Genomic DNA, 9,361 nt, shown 5'->3' with positions numbered 1-9,361 from the left:
CTAGAAAAAAAGTGACTATGAAAGCTGTCAGATTGTTGTAAAAAACGAACTGGTTCACTGATGTCATAGAAACATAGAAGATAGGAGCAGGAGTAGGCCATTCGGCCCTTCGAGCCTGCTCCGCCATTCAACGAGATCATGGCTGATCATCCAACCCCAGCACCCGGTCCCTACACCGACAGCCATCCCACCCAAGCCCTATCCCCATAACCCCACGTATTTAATCCCCCCTAACACTAAGGGTCAATTTTTTATCATGGCCAATTAACCTAACCCGCACATCTTTGGACTGTGGGAGGAAACTGGGGCACCCGGAGGAAACCCACGCAAACACGGGGAGAATGTGCAAACTCCACACAGACAGTCACCCGAGGCCGGATTTGAACCCGGGTCCTTGGCGCTGTGAGGCAACAGTGCTAACCACTATGCCACCATGCTGCCCATGTCCTTCAGGGATGGGAACCCACCACCTGGTCTGGGCTAACACAAGACTCTGGCCTTTATGGGAGGAGAGAGGGATAAGCTGGCTCTGGATTGGCGGCTCTGCTGTGTCAATCCAGTTGTGGTTTCTCCTGTCTGGGGGAGGCGCTGCACCCTGGGTTTCCTGGTGCCGGGGCCCTGGTCGCACGTCCGCTGGGCCCGGCCGCTCTGTTTCGGGGCCTGAGATGCACACTTGGTGTTGCTGAGGCCGTGCTCGCCCCCGCTCAGTGTTCTGGAGCCGCACCGCGCATGCTCCGTGCAGGAAGGCGGTCTCCGGGGACCAGCCCTACCCGCGCCTGCGTGCTGCACCCCTGCTGATGGAGATAGGCCATATTCACCCGCATGAGGCACTCTGGGTAGCGGCATCCGCCATGTTCAGTATTGTGTTTCCCTGGAGTTCCGGTCCTGAGTTCCAGACACTTCAGTGCCAAGTGGACCAGGTGTTTAAAGCTCATTCATTGCCCTCGCTCCATGTCACCGTTACTTAAAGGTACAGAGATTGATTTCCCTTATTGTGCATCTGTTTGTGATATTTAGAGAAAGAAAGACTTTAATGACCAGCGGACCTCCCAAAGCACTTTACAGCCAATGAAGTACTTTTTGAAGTGTCACCACTGTTGTAATGTAGGAAACGCGGCACCCAGTTTATGCACAGCAAGCTCCCACAAACAGCAATGTGATAATGACCAGATCATCTGTTTCTGTGATGTTGATTGAGGGATAAATATTGGCCAGGACAACGGGGATAACTCCCCTGCTCTTCTTCAAAATAGTGCTTTGGGATCTTTTATACCCACCTGAAAGAGCAGATGGGACCTCGGTTTAACATCTCATCTGAAAGGCAGCACCTCCAACAGTGTAGCACTCCCTCAGTACTGCACTGGAGTGTCAGCCTACATTTTTGAGCTCAAGTCTCTGGAGCAGGGACTTGAACCTACAAGCCCTTACTGACTCAAAGGTAAGGGTGCTACCAACTGAACCCACGGCCTGACACAAAGACCTCTCTACACTTATAGTAGTTAAAGTAACATCCTTCCTGTTAGTAGTGAGCCACATTCTGTACTGGGGGGGACTGCTTTCTATATTGGTGGCTTCAGCTTTTAAAATTCTCATCCTCCTGCTGTACAACCCTCCGAGACCCCTGCACTCCTCCAACTCTGGCCTCTTGTGCAACCCCCACTTCCTTTGCTCCAACACTGGTGGCCATTCCTACAGTTGCCGAGGCCCTAAGATCTTTGACCAAGCTTTTAGGCACCAGTTCTGAGGTCTCCTTCTTTGGCTTGGTGTCAATTTTTGACTGACTCTGCTCTTGTGAAGCACCTTGGAACATTTTACTGTCTTAAAGGCGCTATGTAAATGCAAGTTGTTGATATTGTGCTATGTTACACTCGAATTTTCGGAGCAAAACCAGATGGATACGGCACTGCTGACAAAGTTAAAGTTTATTAGAAAACGGCCAGGAGGCCTTGTGCACAAAGGGAGAGTAGTTAGCTTCCTCAAGCTCGCACCTAACTCTCGAAGAAAAAGCAGCAATACAAGCATGTTTATACCTTTCAATGGACAATGCCCACCGGTTATGAAATGTGGGCGTACACGTACAAACAGCGTCAATACAGTTACTCTCTATTGGTTGACGTGGTTAGTCACTCAATCGTCGGGGCCCACCTTGAGGCGTCCTGTGACACTAAACATCCCACGTTAGTTGTAGTTACCCTTATCAGTAAGCGCATAGTCTTCAGACATTGAGACTCCACAAAGTAGCTTCAAGCAAGGCCGCAACCGGGCTTATCACCCCCTGGTGCTACTGTGCTAGCCCTGGAGATGCATGGTTACTTCATTAATCTCCCGAGAAAAGCTTGTTGGGATAAACAATGTCAGCTCAGGCTTCGAGCAAACATTCCAAAGGGAGATAAGGGGGTAGATTTTCCCGAACCTGCCGGGAAGAAGGCGGGACTTCCCCTTTTGGGTTTTTGACCCGCCTACTTCGACGTCCGGCCAATCCATGTGATTTTCCCTTGATTGCCCGCCCAGCGGGCTCAGCAGGACAATTAAGGGCCACCCGGCAACAGGTGACGTCACAGACTGCAATTTCTTGACAGATGAAATATCAGTGTCTCACAGCTGTTTGAAGCAGCGAAACACTGGTAGTCTGAGTTCTGACATGAGTCCTTCTGCACAGACTCAATTAGAACTCTCACCGGTACACAAAGCTGAAGGCTGTCACTTTTCACAGATTGCAGCCGTTCAGCTTTAAGTGCTGGCTGAGTGATGCGCTCCCGACAGCTACAGGAAGAAAGGCTGTTAAGGTAAGTACAGGTAAGTAAAAGTTCTTTACACACTTAATAAACACCAAACACACTTACCTTTACACTCATGCACCCATCACTCACCTGAGCACCGACATCGCGACCCCTCCAACTCCTTCAACCCGACGGCCCACCTGCTCTAACCTGGCGTGGTTTGGAGCCATCGGGAAACCCACTCGAAACACCTCAAAATAGGGATTAAGCTAGAAACTGCCTGTTAACTACCTGTTAACAGGCAGTTAATTGGCACTAATCCCTTCCCGCCTGGTTTCGGAAGTCCCAGTGCGGGGCGGGTACCCGCCGCCCCTGAAACTTACGTGGGGCGGGGTTTTGGGAAGGATGGTGTCGGGATCCCCAAATTCAGGATTTCCCCCCCCCCACCCCCCACATGCCTGAAACCCCGTCTGATGGCTCCACAAAAATCTAGCCCAAGGTGTTTGAAGCAAGGATTGTCTTGGAAATGGCCGATTCCTTTTAGTGTTCATCTTGGTGGCCACAACTTGTTGTGGGATTTTAAAGACTTCTCTTATAGATGTTTAATAGCCCAACTCTACAGTAGGAGCCAGTGTCTGAATGTTTGTAACTTCAAAGGACATGTGTCTCCCCTAACTATCGAGCAAGCAAATCACAAAGCCACATACTCTGTGGTTATTAGCCCTTATCTCTTAAAAGGACAACTATGTTGAACACTGCTTCTGTGAAGCTGATAACAACATTCCAAAATGTTTGGAGATACGTGGGGTGGCGACCAGCAGTCTGGTCAGCTATTCTACAGTACCAGTTTAAATAGTTAATATAATGGTCAAGCAACCCATCATGCTTTGCAGCTATCTAGATGCTACATGTATGCTTTAATACATATATATCTCAATAATATAAAGCTAATCATCCTTTAAATATGATTTCTAGTAATACAGCCTAATGGTTAATGTATTAGAGACTGGAGGATTCAGGCTTCAGTTCACAGGCCTATTTTTGCAATCCAACAGTTACTATAGGTCTCAACTTTGCCAGACAGAATCAGCCAAGGATGGTGGCTGTGATGCTCCCCATGGTCGAAATGCTGGCAGCTCACTGTATGGGCTAGCAAGCTCAGAATTACCACTTGGCAAAGTACTGGAGGGCAAACAGTGACTGGGGCTGAACCCCACCATCACACGGCACCTTCAGTATAGGCTCACAGCTCAGAATTACCACTTGGTGAGGTACTGGAGGGCAGACAGTGACTGGGGCCGAACCTCACCATCACACAGCACCTTCAGTATAGGCTCACAGCTCAGAATTACCACTTGGTGAGGTACTGGGGGGCAGACAGTGACTGGGGCCGAACCCCACCTTCACACAGCACCTTCAGTATAGGCTCACAGCTCAGAATTACCACTCGGTGAGGTACTGGAGGGCAGATAGTGACTGGGGCCGAACCCCACCATCACACAGCACCTTCAGTATAGGCTCACAGCTCAGAATTACCACTTGGTGAGGTACTGGAGGGGAGACAGTGACTGGGGCCGAACTCCACCATCACACGGCACCTTCAGTATAGGCTCACAGCACAGAATTACCACTTGGTGAGGTACTGGAGGGCAGACAGTAACTGGGGCTCAACTCCACCATCACACAGCACCTTCAGTATAGGCTCACAGCTCAGAATTACCACTTGGTGAGGTACTGGAGGGCAGACAGTGACTGGGGCCAAACCTCACCATCACACAGCACCTTCGGTATAGGCTCACAGCTCAGAATTACCACTTGGTGAGGTACTGGAGGGCGGACAGTGACTGGGGCCGAACCCCACCATCACACAGCACCTTCAGGAGAAAAAGGGAGAAAATTCAGAGCCTGCGACGAATCTGGATTTCAAACAGCGAGGATGAGGCTATGAGAGTGTGTGGGACGGGGGAGAGTGTGTGGGACGGGGGAGAGTGTGTGGGATGGGGGAGAGTGTGTGGGACGGGGGAGGGTGTGTGGGATGGGGGAGAGTGTGTGGGACGGGGGAGAGTGTGGGACGGGGGAGAGTGTGTGGGACGGGGGAGAGTGTGTGGGACGGGGGAGAGTGTGTGGGACGGGGGAGAGTGTGTGGGATGGGGGAGGGTGTGTGGGACGGGGGAGGGTGTGTGGGACGGGGGAGAGTGTGTGGGACGGGGGAGGGTGTGTGGGACGGGGGAGGGTGTGTGGGACGGGGGAGAGTGTGTGGGACGGGGGAGAGTGTGTGGGACGGGGGAGAGTGTGTGGGACGGGGGAGAGTGTGTGGGACGGGGGAGAGTGTGTGGGACGGGGAGAGTGTGTGGGACGGGGGAGAGTGTGTGGGACGGGGGGAGTGTGTGGGACGGGGGAGAGTGTGTGGGACGGGGGAGAGTGTGTGGGATGGGGGAGAGTGTGTGGGACGGGGAGAGTGTGTGGGACGGGGGGAGTGTGTGGGACGGGGGAGAGTGTGTGGGATGGGGGAGAGTGTGTGGGATGGGGGAGGGTGTGTGGGACGGTGGATTTACAGCTTAGGAGGGGCAAGAGAGGAAAGAATGTTCCCGAGAAACTAGAACTGTCTTTTGAGAATTTCTATCCTGTACTTCCAGAGCTGAGATTTGTAAGTTATGAGGACAGGCTGCACAGACTGGGCTTGTATTCCCTTGAATATAGGTTAAGGGGTGATCTAATTGAGGTGTTTAAGATGATTAAAGGAGTTGAGAGGGTAGACAGAGAGAAATTATTTTCTCTGGTGGGGGAGTCCCCAACAAGGGGGCATAACCTTGATTTAGACCCAGGCCATTCAGGTGTGATGTCAGGAAGCACAACTTCACACCAATGCTGAGAGGCTGTTTCCCCTGGCTGGAGGGTCGAGAACCAGGGGTCACAGTCTCAGGATAAGGGGTCGGCAATTTAGGACTGAGATGAGGCATGTGACTCTTTGGAATTCTCTACCCCGAGGGCTGTGGGAGCTCAGTCATTGAGAATATTCTAGACTGAGATCAACTTTGGACACTAAAGGAATCGAGGGATATGGGGATAGGGCGGGAAAGAGCAGGCTCCAGGGGCCCTATAGCCGACTCCTGCTCCTATTTCTTATATTCATAAAGGGTAGCGGAAATCTGGAATTCTCTCCCCCAAAACACCGCTGAGGTTGGGGACCAACTGAAAATGTCAAAACTGTGTGTGTGAGATTTTTGTTAAGCGAGGATAGTAAGGGTTACAGAATGTGTGGAAGATGGGAAGATGGAGTTAGGATACAGATCAGCCATGATCACATTGAATGGTGGAAAAGGCTCGAGAGGCTGAATGACCTACTGCTGTTCCTATGTTCCTAATTACTGTGATGACTTTTGTAAACAGCTTTTACTGGGAATTAGACGGGGAGGATACACAGACAGGTTATAACTGGGCCCCTCCTGTTACTTTGACTCAGTCGCACTGGGCGGTGCCTTTACCAACTGAGCCATTGGGAGGAGGGTCCCTGACCCTGCTGGAAAACGCACGTGTGAGGCCTCAGGTGAGGACAGTGGAACAGCCTGTCGACACTCACTGTTGAGGTTCACACATGGAGACTGGGCACATGGGTCACATATTGGAGAGAAACTGGTGAGGGTAGAACTGAACCCAGCGAGAGGCAGCACCGTCAGGGGAGGAGAGGGATGGGAACCAGTGAGTGTGGTATTGAACACAGCCAGAGTCAGCACCTTCAAAGGAGGAGAGGGAGGGGGGGGGTAACCAGTGAGTGTAGAACTGAACCCAGCCAGAGTCAGCACCTTCAGGGGAGGAGAGGGAGGGGAACCAGTGAGTGAAGAACTGAACCTTGCCAGAGTCAGCACCTTCAGGGGAGGAGAGGGAGTGGAACCAGTGAGTGTAGAACTGAACCCAGTCAGAGTCAGCACCTTCAGGGGAGGAGAGGGAGGGGAACCAGTGAGTGTAGAACTGAACCCTGCCAGAGTCAGCACCTTCAGGGGAGGAGAGGGAGTGGAACCAGTGAGTGTAGAACTGAACCCAGTCAGAGTCAGCACCTTCAGGGGAGGAGAGGGAGGGGAACCACTGAGTGTAGAACTGAACCCAGCCAGAGTCAGCACCTTCAGGTGAGGAGAGGGAGGGGAACCAGTGAATGTAGAACTGAACCCAGCCAGAGTCAGCACCTTCAGGGGAGGAGAGGGTGGGGAACCAGTGAGTGTAGAACTGAACCCAGCCAGAGTCAGCACCTTCAGCGGAGGAGAGAGACGGGAACCAGTGAGTGTAGAACTGAACCTAGCCAGTGTCAGCACCTTCAGGGGAGGAGAGGGTGGGGAACCAGTGAGTGTAGAACTGAACCCAGCCAGAGTCAGCACCTTCAGGGGAGGAGAGAGAGGGGAACAAGTGAGTGTAGAACTGAACCCAGCCAGAGTCAGCACCTAGAATTGTCTGTTCTGATTTTCTATCCTTGCTTTGCAGTGATGACTTTTGTAAACTCCTTTTACAGGCCATGAGAAGGGCAGCATTTACAGACCACAAACTCTAACCAAACATCAGGTCAAGATCTGACAGTCACTTAATTCATCAGGACCCGAATATCATCGGCCTTTGAATGTGGAAGGAGAAATGTTTGTCTCTTCTGTCTGTGGGAGAAGCTTTCAAACATCAGTGTGACTGGTAAAGCACCGAGACACACACACCCGAGTGAGAGAGTTCCAGTGCACTGACTGTGGAAAGAGCTTTAACCAGTTACAGAGCCTGAAAAAACTTCGCACCGTTCACAGCGGGGAGAAACTGTACACGTGTTCCGTGTGTGGATGAGGCTTCAACTGATCGTCCAACCTGGAGAGACTCAAGGACACCTGCCCCACGGAGAAACCATGGAAATGTGGGGATTGTGGGAAGTGATTCAATTACCCACCCCAGCTGGAAACTCAGTGACGCAGTCACACTGGGGAGAGATCGTTCAGTTGCTCTCACTGCCTGAAGACTTTCAAAGAATCATCAAACCTGCTGAAACACCAGCAAATTTACACTGGGGAGAGGCCGTTCACCTGCTCATTGTCTGGGAAGGGATTTTCTCAATCCAACCACCTGCTGATACACCAGCGAGTTCACAGTGACGAGAGACTGTTCAGGTGCTCTAACTGTGCAGAGACATTTGCCCACTCATCCAACCTACTGAAACACAAGCGAGCTCACACCAGGGAGAGGTTATTCTCCTGCTCCGTATGTGGTAAAGAATTCATTCATTCATCCAACCTGCTGACACACAAGCGAGTTCAAACTGAGGAGAAGCCATTCACCTGCTCTGTGTGTTGGATGAGATTCACTCAGTCATCCAACTTCCGGACACACCAACTTGTTCACACTAATAAGAGACCTTTTAAATGTTCTGAGTGTGAGGAGAGCTTTAAAAGCTCAAAAGATCTGCTGACACACCAACGAATTCACACTGGGGAGAGGCCGTTCACCTGTACCGAGTGTGGGATGAGATTCACTAATTTATCCAACCTGCGGACACACCAGCGAGTTCACACTGGGGAGAGGCGGTTCACCTGCTCCGTGTGTGGGAAGGGATTCACTCAGTCATCCAATCCTGCGGACACCAGCGAGTTCACATGTGACTGCGGGGGTTGGATTCTGCTGTTATTGCTGCTGTTAATCACATCCAGGACTGAACCATGTTCATTCTGACAGTTGGGGTTTGTTTCAGCTGATGTTAGTAACCCCTATAACTGGGCTGGAGTTTAATCTGTATCAATGTCAAATAAATGAGCTTTGTTTCACACACACGCAGTGTGTCGAGTTCTTGATATCTTGACAATAAGACGAGCTGATTGAGGACTTGTTACAAACTGAGTGGAATCCACCTGAGAACTGAGAGCCCACAACTTGTTAAAAGATGGATCTACAAGATGTCCAAGTCTGACAGGACAGAAAATTCTATTATATCACAGGGTCCACTTCAACCCTCCAGGGCAGTGAGCCCCTGTAATATTGGATTTTAACCTATGGGAAATATTCTGATAATCTGTTATTGTCATGGGGCAAAGCAGCCTTGTTACTTTAACACCAGTTTAATCAAACTCAATGGGCAATCCGATCTCCAAAAGGAAACGCCTCCTTAAAGCTGACGGTGTCGGCAGTTCTGCAGCTCATTTCTCAGTGTGAGCGTGTCAGAATGAAAAGCTTTAACAACAGCTGATGTTTCACAAAGGGAGACCTCACCAGACCAAAGGCCATTGGTGGAGTTTAATGGGCTGTTTGTGTCACTGGGCTACAGGAGGCCATTTATAACCGAAGGAAAACTGGTCACAGCAAACAGAGAGTTCAACAGACTGTCCCTGGTCCACTCGAACCCCCACCTTCTCTCTCTCTCACTATTTATGGGCACTGCTGCAGTAATTGCTCCTCTGACCTTTCCTCACTTGTCCCTCCTACACCCCTAATACACAGCCCGACACAATCTCCCTCCCCCTACATCCTCACTGTGCTGGAATCCACACCAGTCTCCCCATCTGCTCCTTGTTCTCTCCCTGGATCCGAAAACTACTGAACTCACTCTTCCCCTCCTGAAGTCTACAGGATCTAAAACTGAAGCTTGGTGTCCCTCAGTCCCGACTCCTTGATTTGCCTCCCCTTCT

The 9,361-nt window shown here is 51.0% G+C and overlaps 1 pseudogene; it reads left to right on the top strand.

Moving 5' to 3' along the window:
• Nucleotides 1–6,093: 6,093 nt before the first annotated feature.
• LOC147118677 (uncharacterized) lies at nt 6,094–8,411 on the top strand (annotated as a pseudogene).
• Nucleotides 8,412–9,361: the final 950 nt, after the last annotated feature.

The sequence above is a fragment of the Somniosus microcephalus genome, chromosome 4 (assembly GCF_052327205.1).
Source record: "Somniosus microcephalus isolate GS21.2 chromosome 4, FLI_Smic_1.0, whole genome shotgun sequence".
Lineage (NCBI taxonomy): Eukaryota > Metazoa > Chordata > Chondrichthyes > Squaliformes > Somniosidae > Somniosus > Somniosus microcephalus.
Note: the sequence above shows the minus strand (reverse complement) of the source record. Positions and strands in the feature narration are given on the sequence as shown.